This window comes from Nicotiana tabacum, chromosome 1, assembly GCF_000715075.1.
Source record: "Nicotiana tabacum cultivar K326 chromosome 1, ASM71507v2, whole genome shotgun sequence".
In the NCBI taxonomy this organism is placed as follows: Eukaryota; Viridiplantae; Streptophyta; class Magnoliopsida; order Solanales; family Solanaceae; genus Nicotiana; species Nicotiana tabacum.
This window is the reverse complement of record NC_134080.1, coordinates 185,576,494-185,593,308: the sequence shown is the minus strand read 5'-3', so window position 1 is coordinate 185,593,308 and position 16,815 is coordinate 185,576,494.

Genomic DNA, 16,815 nt, shown 5'->3' with positions numbered 1-16,815 from the left:
ATTGATCAGCCCAAAAACATCACCAACAACTCATAATGATCATATCAGGTCCTGAAAGTTGTCTTAAGAATATCCGAGTCCCTGATCTTCAACTTGTGAAAACCTAAACGGAGATCAATCTTGGAGATCACTCTCGCTCCCTGAAGCTGGTCAAATAAATCATCAATGCAAGGCAAATGATACTTGTATTGCATATAATCAATGCATATCCTCATAGTGTCATCCTTCTTCTTCACAAATAGAACCGGTGCACCCCAAGGTGACACACTAGGCCGAATGAACCCTTTATCAAGGAGTTCCTGAAGTTGCTCCTTTAATTCCTTAACCTCCACTAGTGCCATACAATACGACGGAATAGAAATGGGCTGAGTGCCCGATACCATGTCAATACCAAAATCAATATCCCTGTCCGGTGGCATGCCCGACAGGTCTGCAGGAAACACATAGGGAAAATCCCTCACAACTGGAACAAAATCCATACTGGGAGTCTCAGCACTAACATCCCTCACAAAGGCTAGATACAAAAGACAACCCTTCTCAAACACACCTTGCCACTCGATCTGTGGCACACCCGGTATAGCCAATGTGACTGTCTTAGCATGATAGTCCAGAATAGCACGATACGGAGATAACCAATCCATGCCCAAAATGACATCAAAATCCACCATACACAATAATAAAAGATCTACACAGGTCTCTATACCCCTAATAGTTACCACACAGGGCCGTTACACATGATCTACAATAATAGTATCGCCTACCGGGGTAGATACATGCACAAGTGAAGCAAGAAACTCACGGAGAATACCCAAATAATGATTAAAGTATGGTGACACATAATAAAAGGTAGAGTCGGGATCAAATAATAAAGAAGCATCTCTGTGGCAGACCAAAACAATAGCATCGGGTCTACCTAGAAGTGCATAGAAACGGGTCTGACCGCCACATGATCGACCACCCCTTCTGGGGTGACCCCTAGATATATGACCTCCACCCCTAGTTGGCTGGGCGGGTGGTGGTGAAGTAACTGGTGCTGAAGTCGATGACTGACCCCTCTGCTAAGATGAACTCGCAAGACGACGAGGGCACTGCCTCCACATATGACCCATCTCACTATACTCATAACAACTCCTAGGTGCTGGAGAAGGGGACTTAAGGCAACCCCTTGCACGGAGTGACTAGCAGATGCACCTGGCATAGAACAGCCCTGAACTGATGGAGCATGGGACGAACTCTGAGCTGCAAGGGCACTAAGTGATGACTGGTCCTGATGAGAAATGTGAGAACCATGACCCAATGATGCCCCGAGATAACCTGGGCAAGTTGGCTGAGTATGCCTGAATGGACGGCCTCTACCGTGCTGGAACTGACCTCTCAAAGGAGTACCACTGTAACTACTAGATCCTCGATGCCTCTTGGCCTCCCTTTCCTCGCGCGGCGACGAATAGACTCAATCACTCGAGCAATGTCTACAACCTCCTCAAAGGTAGCACTAATCACCCTCTCCCTAGTTATGAGAATACGAAGATGATAAGTGAGGCCATTAACAAACCTCCTAATCCTCTCTCTATCTGTCAGAACCAACCAAATAGCATGACGAGTTAACTCAGAGAACCTCATCTCATACTACGTCACAGTTATCTCTCCATGAAAAAACCACTCAAACTCCCTACGCAGCTCCTCTCTATGGGACTGCGGCACATACTTCTCCAGAAAGAGAACGGAGAACTACTGTCAGGTAAGGGGTGCTGCACCAACAGGCCTACGCCTCTCAAAAGCCTCCCACCAAGTGAAGGCAGCTCCAGAAAACTGATAAGTAGTGAAAGCGACCCCGCTGGTCTCCAGAGTACCCGTTGTATGAAGCATCCTCTAAAACGTATCCAAGAAGCCCTGAGCATCCTCGCCCTCTACACCATTGAAGGTCGGAGGTTGAAGTCTACCAAACCTCTCCAACCTACGCTTCTTGTTCTTTGGCATAGCAGGAACTACATAGTCCTGAGCAGTTACAACCGGCTAGGCTGGATGTGCCCTCGGCGTCTGAAGTCCCTGCACGACCTGCTCAGGTGTGCAAGCGGCGGGAGTCTGATTGCCTCCCCCGGCACGAGAGGTAGCTGCGACTGTAGTGGCTGAAACCACCTGAGCTAGGCCAGTGCAAACTGATAAGATTTGAGCCAAGGGCTCCTGAAGACCCGGAATCACAATGGGCACAGTTGGTGCTCTTGGAGCGTCCACAACTAGGACCTGATCCTGAACTGGGGCGGCTAGTGGATTTGCAGGTGCTGTCGTAGCTGCTGTGCGTGCCACACCTCTGCCCCTACTGCAACCACGACCGCGTCCTCGGCCTCTAGTGGCCATAGCTGGTGGTACTGGTGGTCGTCCATCCTGGCTGGTAGCGCGAGTTCTAACCATCTGTGAGAGAATAGAACAACAGAAGTTTGGTACTTGGATCAACAAAGTCGCACGACAAGAATTTCAAGAATATGAAGTTTTCCTAAAGGCTTTGCAGCCTCTCGAGGAGAAATACTGACGTTTTCGTACTGATCCACGAGACTCTACTAAACCTACTCATGACTCGTGAAACCTATGTAACCTAGGTTCTGATACCAACTTATCAAGACCCTAAATTCGGACCCGGTCGTGATGGTGCCTCTCGTGAAGACAAGGCCAGCTGACACTTCCCATTTCAGTTTTAAGAAATTAAACAATAAGAATTTAAGTCTAAAACATGATAATTAGTCCAAAAGTGAACATTTAACAGTACAGTTGTGGAAGATAAACCCAACACAGCCCGATACCGGGGTGTCACTAGTCATGAGCAACTACAAATTTGGATGATACAAGGAAGGTCTACAAAGCTACTACAGAGTCACTAATCAAGGAAAGGAAATGAGATAAAGGGGGAGAAACACAGGACTGCGGATGCCAAGCAGCTACCTCGTGAACTCTGAAGTCTGCCAGGAGCTCTCAACTCCCGCTAGCAGGATCAGCAATGCCTGAATTTGCACACGGGGTGCAGGGAGTAAAGTGAGTACTCCAACTCAGTGAATAATAATCATAAATAAAGATTGAAAGTAGGAAATCACATCAAGCACATTTGCAGACTCTAATGAAGCAGTAAAATCAGTAAAAGATATGTGAAAGTCATTTAACGCAATTAAACTTCATGAAAAACCTTTTTGAACATTTAAACAAGTAAAGGACAGGCAATAAAGAAAATAAATACATAAAGGTTCGCCCCACGGGCACAGTATCAACAAATCTGCCCCTCGAGCAATATCTCCAAACAATACCAGCCCCTCGGGCTATATCTCACATCACAATGGGTACCCGCGCTCACTAGAGGTGTGCAGACTCCTGGAGGGGCCCCTTACCACCCAAGCGCAATATCAAGCCATCTCGTGGAATCATCACTAGGCTCTCAGCCTCATATCAATCAAGCCACCTCGTGGCGTACGCATCTCAGGCCCTCGGCCTCATAATCAATATCGAATATTTCCTCATAACATAGGCCCTCGACCTTACTCATTCAAAATCCTCACAAGCCACTCGGGCAATAGTAAAACATGATTCTCAGCCCAAAATATCTAAAGATCATTTATGTGTTAAAAATAGAGTAGACATGGCTGAGTACGAAAACGGTGAAATATAACATGACTGAGTTCAAGTATGAAGTCAAAACAGTAAGGAAATATCAATAAAAGTCCCCGAAGGGTTCAAATAGTTGGAACGAAGCCCAAATACGGCATTCAACCTAAATAATGATGATAGCAAATAGATTTCAGTCAAAATACGCGATAAATTAGTCATTCGGGACGGACTAAGTCACAATCCCCAACCGTGCACGATCCCACGCTCACCATCTAGCTTGTACATCACCTCAATATAGCACAACGATGCGCAATCCAGGGTTTTATACCCTCAGAACATCATTTACAATCATTACTCACCTCAATCCGGCCAAATCTCTAGCCCGCAACGCCTTTGCCCCTCGAATCGGCCTCCACTCGCATCGAATCTATCAAAAATCAGAATCACGGCATCAAAATATGCTAAGGGATCGAAGCCCAAGCAAAAATAACCAATTCACAACATAAATCCCGAAATTACCAAAACTCGACCCCTGGGCCCACGTCTCGAAATTCGATAATTTTTACATCAACGGAATCCTTATCCTACCACGAGTCCATACATATCAATAGTTCTCAAATCTGATCTCAAATGGTCCTTCGAATCCTCAAGCAAAGGTCTAGGTTTCCATGCCCTAGGTTTCCCCAAATTTAACCCTTAAATTCCATTAATTATAGCTCTAATCCGTGCAATAATAGCACAGGGACGAGTTTTAGGTCCAAATTCCTTACTGAAATGAAGTTCCCTTGAAATCCCTCTTCAAAATCGTCCGAAAAGCTCCAAAGCCGAATTAGAAATGATGAAAATAGCTCAAAATCGCGAAGGACACAATTTATACCTTCTGCCCAGGCATTTTCGCATCTGCGGCCCTATTTACCGCTTCTGCGGTATCGCATTTGTGGTTCTTGATCCGCTTCTGCAGAAATCACTTAAGCTTCCCATTATCCGCATATGCGGTCCCATACCCGCATCTGCGATATCGCAGCTGCGGTCCTCCTCACTGCTTCTGCAGTTCCTGCTCTTCAACCAATCGCCCGCACATGCGGCGTCGCACCTGCGGTCTCCAATCCATAGGTGCGGAAATACTAGAAGCCGCAAAAATCTACAAAGTCTCAAACTCCTCCGTCAACCATCCGAAATCACCCCGAGGCCCCCGGGACCTCAACCAAAAGCACCAACATATCCCAACACCTTATTCAAACTTGTAGCAATTTTTAAAATACCTCAAACAACATCAAATCAACCAAAACACATCGGATTCAAGCCTAAGTTTCCAAAATCTTCCGAATTATCTTTTGATCAAAAACCCAACCAAACCACGTCTGAATGACCTAAAATTTTGCACATACATCCCAAATGACACAACAGAACTATTGCAACTCTCGAAATTCCATACCGACCCCTATATCAAAATCTCACCTATCAACCGGAAAACGCCAAAAATCCACTTTCGCCAATTCAAGCCTAAATCTACTCCGGACCTCCAAAACACATTCCGATCATGATCCTATGTCCAAAATCACCTCCCGAAGCTAGCCGAACCATCGGAACTCACATCCGAGCCCTCTAACACACAAGTTAACATCTGGTTGAATTTTCCAACCTAAACTCACTCCAAAGAGACTAAATGTCTCAAACCTTACCAAAAATCATTCTGAATTCCACCCGACCAACCCGATACCACATAACACGGATAAATAAAGCATAAAGAAACAGAAATGGGGGAAATGGAACGGTAACTCATGAAACAATTGGCTGGGTCATCACACTTTCACAAGAAATGCACGTGTGATACATATCCTTTTTTTAGTTTTGCTCTACATGATTCATATTTATATTGATTTAATAAGGTTAAATTACTAGATAGTTCCTCAAACTTGACATGAACTATCAGATATAGACTTTCACTTTCGTAGTGACTTTTTAGTATCATATGAACACATTGGTTTGGCATTTCTCTCTCATCCCTCCCACAACCTTTTCCTATATCTAAAATTTTTATTTGGTCCGGCTGTAGTTTTATAGATTTATATGTGAATCTTCGTTAGATCGATCATACAATTATGACCAATCAAGTAGAGATTCATTAGATTACTAGAAAATTGATATTAGAGATTGACAAAAATAATCGATATTGATGTGTTCAGTGAACAAATAAAATCCTGAGACCTGTAAATTTAAATTTTTTTACATGTAATTAAAAAATAAAAAGAAGAAAAAATATAACAAAATAAATATTTCCTTCTCGTTCTTTCCCTTCCCCTCCTACCCGACAACATAAATTTCCCCACCCCTTACCGTTCTTATTTCCGACAGAGGTAGTTTCAGGATTAGGCTTTTAACACATTTGGTTGATCAGTCAAAAATAATTACAAACACACGCTATATCTACAAAATATATACAATAATTTACTAGACTATTCATCTATTTATTATTTGAACTTTATTCCACCTTATACTTTCTAATTTACTAGGTTCAAAATAATTACTTCTACTTACGCTTATTTAGCGGTTTTTCATACAACAACAACAACATACCTAGTATAATATCATAAGTGGAGTCTGAAGAGAGTAGTGTGTACGCAGACCTTACCCCTACCTGGCGAGGCAATTTTTCATACATATACAAAATTTAAGCCAATACTGAATTTGGATGAACCTATATTTTTTTTTTTTGCTAGATCTTCCCCTGCATTCTCATTTCTCATTCTAATAGACATTATCCATCCCTTGTCTTTATCCCTCTCATAAACAACAACGACAATAATAAAAAAATAGTTTAATCCCACGAGTGGAGTCTAAGAAAGGTAGTGTGTATGCAGATCTTGCCCTTTTTGTACGACGATTTACCAAGAACTATATTCGACACCTTGCCCCTACCTTAAAGGTAAAGAGATTGTTTCTGATATTCTTCCCACCTCTCCCACCTGAAAAATTGAGAAATATCAAAACAATTCCCCCATCCCTACCCCCAAAGATTATTGGTAATAACTTTCTATTCCATTACTTGTTCAAATCTACTTCATATAATCTAAGCATGACAATTGGACGTAGCGAATATTTATAAAGAGCATAAAGCGTGGACGCATAATTTTGTCAAGGCATTTAGCATTGTAAAAATAGCATAGGCTAGCCAGTTTTCGGACTAGTAGCCAGCATTTGCAAAGTCATTGAAAAATAGCAACTATTTTGCTGCAACACGGAAAGTTTTAGCATAATATACTGGAAATCGGTGCACATGTGTATGAACTTCCAGCATATTATGTTGGAACTCCAACACGTAGAAAGTTTCAGTATAATATACTGGAATTCCAGTATTTTGAACAATGTTTTCTTTCAGATTTATCTTTACAAGAAAAGTGGCTAAGTTTCAATTACTTTTGAAACTGTGGCTATTTTTGAATGAACACCTGTAAAGGGGTATTATCACTTTTAGCTCGATCTAGAAACTATTTACCTTTGGTAGCCAAAAAAGTGTATAAAACTTGTATAATTTTTGTATATAACATACATAATTTATATATATACAAAAAATATGCAAATTTATACATTTTTCTGCTATTCTTTTTACTGCAGCTATACAATGTCATTTTTTCAACTATGAACAAGTCACAATTACTGGACTTAGCACAGCTTTGATATAGAATAGTTTCACTCATCCTCCCAAATATTTTATGTGACAAGAAGCAGCGACATCAAAAATTTTAACAAGGGAAATTTTGAAAATAGGCAAAAAATACTAGTACATCAGAATTTGAACTTGCGACCTAGAGAAATCATACCCTTGTGGCTAAAGCCATGACAACTTAGAATCAGAAGATAAACGAAGGAAATGATATTTTCCTTGGGATGAAATTTTTGAAGATGTACGCAAATATAGTCCCTAAGAAAGATACCAAAAAATGTTGAGTTTCCTTCTTAAATAGATCACTATATACAAGCCAATGGTATGGACAGTTTGCCCCTTCACAATCTTTGGCAAACTCCCAAACTTCCTTAAATTGCAATGTACTTATCTCTCCCTCAAATCTATTAGTAGCTATCTTCATATTTCAATGTTTATGCAACTATCACACCAGACACAAAATATGTCTTTTCTTTTTTTGACTGATATCTTTCTAACCATATACATTCTGCTCATTCTTCTATAATTCATAGGCTGCTTTGCGAGTCGAGAGAGAGTGAGCGTGTATTTCATCCTGCTAATTATCTGTAATCCTTGCGGATGCTCCATAGAATCTCAGCACACTTCCTCATAGTAGGTCGGTTGTGTCGATGAGGACCCAAACATTGCAAACCTAGTTCATAGATCTTTTCCATGGCCAAACTATTTGCAGCAGATTTTTCTAGACTTGGATCTAAAGTTAAGATTTCATCTCCAATTGTGAACGTCTTCATTGCCTGTTTATCAACCAACATTTGTCAAACATTTCATTGGTGAACTAATGGAGTAAAAACCTACTTTATAAACCTATCAAACTAAAAGAAAATACAGTTGACAAGGGTCTTGAGAGATTCTTTTACAAAAAGATATAACTTGTGATTTCACCTATCAATCCAACATTGCATGAGATAGGAACAGGGGAAATTTAACAAAAGATACAATGCTAGCATCTATTCCCAAGGGGTTGTGGGTTGTTTTCTACCAATTTGGTGTACCTTTGCCTCTGCCATGGGATGGTCGACGGTTCAGAAACTACTCTTATAACGGGATGCTTACCTCTAAAAACAAATGATCAATCACCTGTGAAAAGTCTTTCCGTTTAATATAGCCCGAAAAGCAAAGAAATGGTGTAATATCACGGCTCAATTTACATTATAGGTCGTGATAGCGTCCAACACCATTGTTAGACAAGTTAACCCTAATCCACTAGTGAGTTCTCATTCTTTTAATTTATCATTCAAGGCATTTACTAAACTTAAATTCAAAATAATCGATATTTAATAAATTATAAGGTGATTGAGTCTGGAAGAGACTAAAAGGGATCATAGCAATATGAATACAACCCAAAATAATAGTCTACTAATGTGTGTGCCAGGAACTAGTGTCACAAGCACTAGGGCAGCTAGTAGAATGTACAAAAATACAACTAATCCTACTGCCTAAAATAGACTAGACTGTAAATGACACAAAAAAAAAAGACTCCGGCATGCTGCTGAATGGCTCAGAAGGGGCAGCTCACCATGAAATCTCGATCGGGTATCAGGAGCGAGCGCCTGACAGATAGCCAAATGCACCTGCCTCAGATCCTGTACATTTCAATACATGTCACGACCCGAAACCCAGGCCCGATCATAATGGCGCCTCTCGTGAAGACAAGGCCAACCGACACACTCCCAATTCACTTTAAGCAATTAAAATACTACAAATTAAGTCCTTAACATAATAATAACCCCAAAGTAAATGTTAATAAGACAATTTGCGGAATAGACATAGCCCGACATCGGGGTGTCACCAGTCATGAGCATCTACCATCCGAATAAAGATAGGAAAAAAAAGGTCTACATAGTCTATTACAGAACTAAAGCAGAGTAAATAAGATAGGAGAGAAGCACTGGGCTTCAAACGTCGGGCAACTACCTAGTGAATCTCTGAATCTGCTTGAGCTGGAAGAAGTCAACACTCGCTAGTGGGACCCGAAGCGCATGAATCTGCACATAGGGTGCAGGGAGTAAAGTGAGTACTCCAACTCAGTGAGTAATAATAATAAATGAAGACTGAGTGATAAGAAATCACGTAAAAGCACACCAACATGCTATAAAGAAGCAGTATAAAATTAGTAAAATCAATGAAGCAGTGAAAACATATAAAGACACCTTAGTTCAGAAGAAGCTTCTTTAAAACATCTTTTTAACAGTTAAACAATTAAATGAAAAGCAGCTAGAACAGATGAACACATAAAAATCCGCCCCTCGGTCACAATGTCAACAGAATCTTCCCCTTGGCAATATCATGGAACAACACCAGCCCCTCGGGCTATATCTCATATCTCAATGGGTACTCATGCTCACTGGGGGTGTACAGACTCTGGAAGGGGCCCCTTACGTCCCAAGCGCAATATCAAGCCATCTCATGGCATAATCAATAGGCTCTCGGCCTCATATCAAGCCATCTTGTGGTGTACAACTCAGGCCCTCGGCCTCATAATCATCAATCAGTATATCACTGCTGCGGCGTGCAGCCCAACCCAAAAGTATTCTCACGGCACAGTCCCTCGGCCTTACTCAGTCAGAATCTCATAAGCCACTCGGGCAATAGTAAAACATGATGCTCAACCCAAAATATCATTTAATGTGTTAAAACAGAGTAAACATGGCTAAGTTATGAAAACAGTAGAATATAGCATGACTGAGTACAAGTATAAAGTCAAAACAGTGAGGAATAGTTGTAAAAATCATGTAAGGGTCCAAATAGTTACCACGAGACCAAAATATGGCATTCAGCCCAAAACATGATGATAGCAAATAGTTTTTAATCAAATACGCAGTAAAATAGTCATTCGGGATGGACTAAGTCACAATCCCCACGGTGCACGACCCTAAGCTCGTCATCTAGCGTGTGGGTCACCTCAATATAGCACAACGATGTAAAATGCAGGGTTTCATACCCTTAGGACAACATTTAAAATCATTACTCACCTCAATCCGGTCCAAACTCTAGCCCGCGATGCCTTTGCCCCTCGAATTGGCCTCAACTCGCGTCGAATCTATCTAAAATCAGAATCACGACGTCAAAATATGCTAAGGGAACGAAGCCCATGCAAAAATAATCAATTTATGACATAAATCCCGAAATTAACCAAAACCTGACCCTCGGGCCCACGTCTCGGAATTCGATGAAATTCACATCAATAGATTCCTTATCTCCCACGAATTCATACATATCAAAAGTGCCAAAATCCGATCACAAATGGCCCCTCAAATCCTTAAGTCAAGGTCTCCAATGCCAAGCCCTAGTTTCCCAACTTTTAACCTTTAATTTCCATAATTACAGCTCTAATCCGTGAAATAATACCATAGGATCGATTATTAGACTCAAAAATCTTACCTCCAGACGATATCCCTTGATTCCCTCTTCAAAATCTCCCAAAAAGCTCCAAAACCGACTTGAAATGGTGAAGAACAACTCAAATATCGCGAAGGAATGCTTTTATACCTTCTGGACTAGGGATTTCGCACCTGCGGCCAAAATCCCACTCTTGTGGTACCGCTTTTGCGGTCCATGAACTGCTTCTGCGGTTTTCACTTATGCCCCTCAGCTTTCGCATCTGCGATACACAACCCGCACCTGCTTCATCGCAGGTGCAGTTCCTTAACCGCTTCTACGGTTCCTGCCTTCCTAGGCTCTTTCTGCTTTTGCGACTCCAAACTCGCTTCTACAAGGCTGCACCTGTGGTCCCCTAGCCGCAGGTGCGGTTATGATAGCAGACTACAACTTCAGCTGCCACTTCCAATTTCTATTCTTTCGGTCAACTACGTGAAATCACCCCGAGGCCCCCGGGACCTCAACCAAAAGCACAAACAAGTCACATACCACCATCCAAACTTGTACCAATCTTCAAAACACCTCAAAAAACATTGAATCAACAAAAACACAACAGATTCAAGCCTAAGTTTCCAAAATCTTCCGAATTACGCTATTGATCAAAAAGTCTACCAAACTATGTCCGAATGACCTGAAATTTTGCACACACATCTCAAATGACATAATGGACCTACTGCAACTCCCAGAATTCCATTCTGACCCATATATCAAAATCTCACCTATCAACCGGAAAACGTCAAAATTTCAATTTCGCCAATTCAAGCCTAAAGCTACTCCGGACCTCCAAAACACATTCCAATCATGCTCCTAAGTCTCAAATAACCTCCCGAAGCTATCCGAACCATCGGAACTCACATCTGATCCCTCTAACACATAGATCAGCATCCGGTTGACTTTTCCAACTTAAGCTCCCTCAAAAGAGACTAACTGTCTCAAACCTTACCAAAACCTTTCCGTACCCGAACCAACCAACCTGATCACACATAGAACCGATAAACAAAGCAATAAGAAGTAGAAATGGGGGAAACAGAGCGGTAACTCATGAGACGACTGGCCGGGTCGTCGCATCCTCCCCCTCTTAAATAAATGTTCGTCCTCGAATGAGTCAAGAAACATACCTGAAGCCTCAAACAAGTAAGGATATCTCCTCCGCATCTCCCGCTCGGTCTCCCAGGTAGCCTCCTCCATGGGCTGACCTCTCCACTACACTTTCACTGAAGCTATATCCTTAGACCTCAACTTTCGAATCTGACGACCCAAAATAGCTGCTGGCTCCACATTATAGGTCAAATCACCATCTAACTGCACTGTGCTGAAATCCAGAACATGAGACGGATCCCCAATATACTTCCGGAGCATAGAAAAATGAAATACCGGATGCACACTCGACAAACTAGGTTGGAAATCAAGTTCATAAGCCACCTCCCCAATCCTCCAAAGCACCTCAAAAGGCCCAATGAACTGAGGACTCAATTTACCCTTCGTCACAAATCTCATAACACCCTTCATGGGTGAAACCTTCAACAAAACCTTCTCTCCAACCGTGTAGGACACATCTCGAACCTTCCTGTCAGCATAATTCTTTTGACTTGACTGCACTGTACGAAGCCTCTCTTGAATCACATTTACCTTTCTAAATCATCATACACCAAGTCTGTTCCCAATAGCCTAGCATCACCCGGCTCAAACCAATCAACTGGAGATCTACACCACCTCTCATACAAAGCCTCATATTGAGCCATCTGAATACTTGACTGGTAGCTGTTGTTATAAGCAAACTCTGCAAGCGATAGAAACTGATCCAATGACCCTCCGAAATCAATGACACAAGCACGCAACATTTCCTCCAATATCTGAATAGTGCGCTCTGACTGCCTGTCCTTCTGAGGGTGAAAAGTTGTGCTCAATTCAACCTGAGTACCCAACTCTCGCTGCATAGACCTCCAAAACTGCGAAGTAAACTAAGTGCCCCTATCTGAAATGATGGAAAATGGGAGACCATGCAAACGAACAATCTCCCAAATGTAGATCTTTGCCAACCGCTCTGAAGAATAGGTAGTACACATAGGAATGAAGTGTGCGGACTTGGTCAGCTGATCCACAATCACCTAAATAGCTTCGAACTTCTTCAAAGTCCGTGGGAGCCCAACTACAAAGTCCATGGTGATCCACTCCCACTTCCACTCTGGAATATCCATCTGCTGAAGCAAGCCACCCGGTCTCTGATGCTTATATTTCACCTGCTGACAATTGATACACCGAGCTACAAATCCCACAATGTCTTTCTTCATTCTCCTCTACCAATAATGTTGTCTCAGATCCTGATACATCTTCGTGGCACCCGGATGAATGGAGTACCGCGAGCTATGGGCCTCCTCTAGAATCAACTACTGAAGCCCATCTACATTGGGCACACATATCCGACCCTGCATCCTCAACACCCTATCATCACCAATAGTCACATCTCTGGCATCATCATGTTGAACGCTTTCCTTGAGGACAAGCAAAGGAGGATCATCATACCGGCGCTCTTTGATGCGATCATATAAGAAAGACCGAGAAATCACACAAGCCAATACCCGACTGGGCTCCGAAATATCCAACCTCACGAACCGATTGGACAAGGCCTAAACATCAATTGCAAGAGGTCTCTCCCCAACTGGAATATAGGCCAAACTCACCATACTCAGCGCCTTTCGGCTCAAAGCATCGACCACCACATTGGCCTTCCTCGGATGGTACAATATAGTGATATCATAATCTTTTAGAAACTTCAACCATCTCCACTACCTCAATTGAGATCCTTCTGCTTGAACAAGTGCTGGAGGCTACGATGATCAGTAAACACCTCACAAGACACACCATACAAATAATGCCTCCAAATCTTCAACGCGTGAACAATGGAAGGTAACTCCAAATCATGAACAAGGTAGTTATTCTCATGGGGCTTCAACTAACGAGAAGCATAAGCAATAACTCTACCCTCCTGCATCAACACACACCTAATACCAACTCTCGAAGCATCACAATATACGGTATATGAACCTGAAGCTGATGGCTAAACTAACACTGAGGTTGTGGTAAAAGCTGTCTTGAGCTTCTGAAAGCTCTCCTCACACTCATCCGACCACACAAATGAAGCACCCTTCTGAGTCAACTTGGTCAAGGGCGATACGATAGATGAGAATCCCTGAACAACCGGTGATAATAACCTGCCAAACAAAGAAAACTGCGAATCTTCGTGGTTAAGGACGGTCTAGCCAACTTTGAACTGCCTCTATCTTCTTCGGATCAAACTGAATACCCTCGCTAGATACCACGTGCCCTAATAAAGCCACTGAACTAAACCAAAACTCACACTTGGAAAATTTTGCATAAAGCTTCTCCTCCCTCAATCTCTGCAATACAACTCTCAAATGCTCTGTGTGCTCCTCCTGACTATGCGAATACACCAGAATATCATCAATGAAAACTATGACGAACAAGTCAAGATAAGGCCGGAACACGCTGTTCATCAAATGCATGAACATTGATGGGGCATTGGTTAGCCCAAAAGACATCACCAAGAACTCAAAATGACCATATCGGGTCCTGAAAGCTGTCTTAAGAATATCCGAGTCCCTGATTTTCAACTGGTGATAACCTGAACGAAGATCAATCTTGGAGAACATTCTTGCTCCCTGATGCTAGTCGAATAAATCATCAATGAGAGGTAAAGGATATTTGTTCTTAATTGTTACTTTGTTCAACTGCCTATAATCAATACACATTCTCATAGTGCCATCCTTCTTCTTCACAAATAGAACCGGTGCAGCCCAAGGCGACACACTAGGCCGAATGAACCCCTTGTCAAGGAGTTCCTGAAGCTGCTCTTTTAACTCCTTCAACACCGCTGGTTCCATACGATACAGAGGAATAGAAATGGGCTGAGTGGCAAAAATCAATATCCTTGTCCGGCGGCATGACCAGCAGGTCTGCTGGAAAGACATCGGGAAACTCCCTCCCAACTAGAATAGAATTAATACTGGGAGTCTCTGCACCGACATCCCTCACAAAGGCTATATACGAAAGACAACCCTTCCCAACCATATGATGAACCTTCAAAAATGAAATTACCCTACTGGGAACATAATCAGTCAAACCTCGCCACTCAATCCATGGAACACCCGGTATAGCCAATGTCACTGTATTAACATGACAATCCAGAATAGCACAACACGGACATAGCCAATCTATGCCCAAAATAACATCGAAGTCTACGATACATAATAAAAACAGATCCACTCGGGTCTCCAGACCCCTAATAGTCACCACACACGATCGGTACACACGGTCTACAATAATAGTATTGCCCATCGGAGTAGATACATGAACAAGTGAAATAAGAGACGCACGGGGCGTATCCAAATAACGAGCAAAGTATGATAACACAAAAGAAAAGGTGGAACCTGGATCAAATAGTACAGAATCATCTCTGTGAAAAACTGAGACAATACCTGTAATAATAGCATTGGAAGCAATAATATCGAGTCTAGCTGGAAGTGCATAGAAATGGGCTTGACCGCCACCTGATCGACCTCCCCCTCTAGGGCGACCCCTAGCTGACTGACCTCCACCCCTAGTTGGCTAGGCGGTGGTGGTGAAGTAACTGGTGCTGAAGTCGATGGCTGACTCCTCTGCTGATATGAACCTGCAAGACGACGAGGACAATGCCTCCACATATGACCCATCTCTCCATACTCATAGCAACTCCCCGGTGCTGAAGACGAGGACTGAAGGGAACCTTTAGCACCGAAATGACTAGCAGATGCACTTGGCAAAGAAGAGCCTTGAACTGATGGAGCACGGGATGAACTCTAAGCTAGGAGGGCACTAAGTGATAACTGGCCCTGATGAGAACTATGAGAACAATAACCCGATGATGCCCCACGATAACCTGGGCAAGCTGGCTGAGCATGTCGAATGGATAGCCTCTGCCGTGCTAAAACTGACCTCTCGAAGGAGCACCACCATAACTACCAGATCCTTGTGGCCTCTTGGCCTCACTCTCATCTCGCTCCTGGCGACGAACTAACTCAATCTCACGAGCAATGTCTACAACCTCCTCAAAAGTAGCACCATACACCCTCTCCCTGGTCTTGAGAATACGAAGCTGATAAGTGAGGCCATCAACGAACCTCTTAATCCTCTCTCTATCTGTCGGAACCAACTAAATAGCATGACGAGCTAACTCGGAGAACCTCATCTCGTACTGCGTCACCATCATCTCTCACTGACACAACCACTCAAACTGCATACGTAGCTCCTTTCTACGAGACTGTGGCACATACTTCTCTAGAAAGAGAATGGAGAACTGCTGCCAAGTAAGGGGTGCTACACCAATAGGCCTACTCCTCTCATAAGCCTCTTACCATTTGAAGGCAGCTCCAAAAAACTAAAAAGTAGTGAAAGTGACCCCGCTGGTCTCCAGAATACCCGTTGTGCGAAGAATCCTCTGAAACTTATCCAAGAAACCCTAGGCATCCTCGCCCTCTGCACTAGTGAAAGTCAAAGGCTGAAGTCTACCAAACCTCTCCAACCTATGATGCTCGTCCTCTAGTATGGCAGGAGCTACATAGTCCTGAGCAGTTACAACCAGCAAGGCTGGATGTGCCCCCGGTGTCTGAAGTCCCTACACGACCTGCTCAAGTGTGCGAGCGGCGGGAGTTTGAGTGCCTCCCACGGCCAGAGAAGTAGCTGCGGCTGTAGTAACTGAGACCACCTGAGCTAGGCCAGTGCATACTGATAGAATCTGAGCCAAGGCTTCCTGAAGACCCGAAATCACAATGGGCACAGCTGGTGCCTGAGCTGGTGTTGTTGGAGTATCCACAACTAGGACCTGATCCTGACTGGGGCGGCTAGTAGATCTGCAGGTGCTGCCCTAGCTACTGTGCGGGCCACACCCATGTCCCTACCGCGTCCACGACCGTGTCCTCGGCCTCTAGTGGCCACAACTGGTGGTACTGGTGGTTGTCCATCCTGACCGGTAGCGTGTGTCATCACCATCTGTGAGAGAATAGAATAACAGAAGTTTAGTACTCGGATCAACAGATTCGCACGACAAGAATTTCAAGAATATGAAGTTTTTTCCTAAAGGTTCTGCA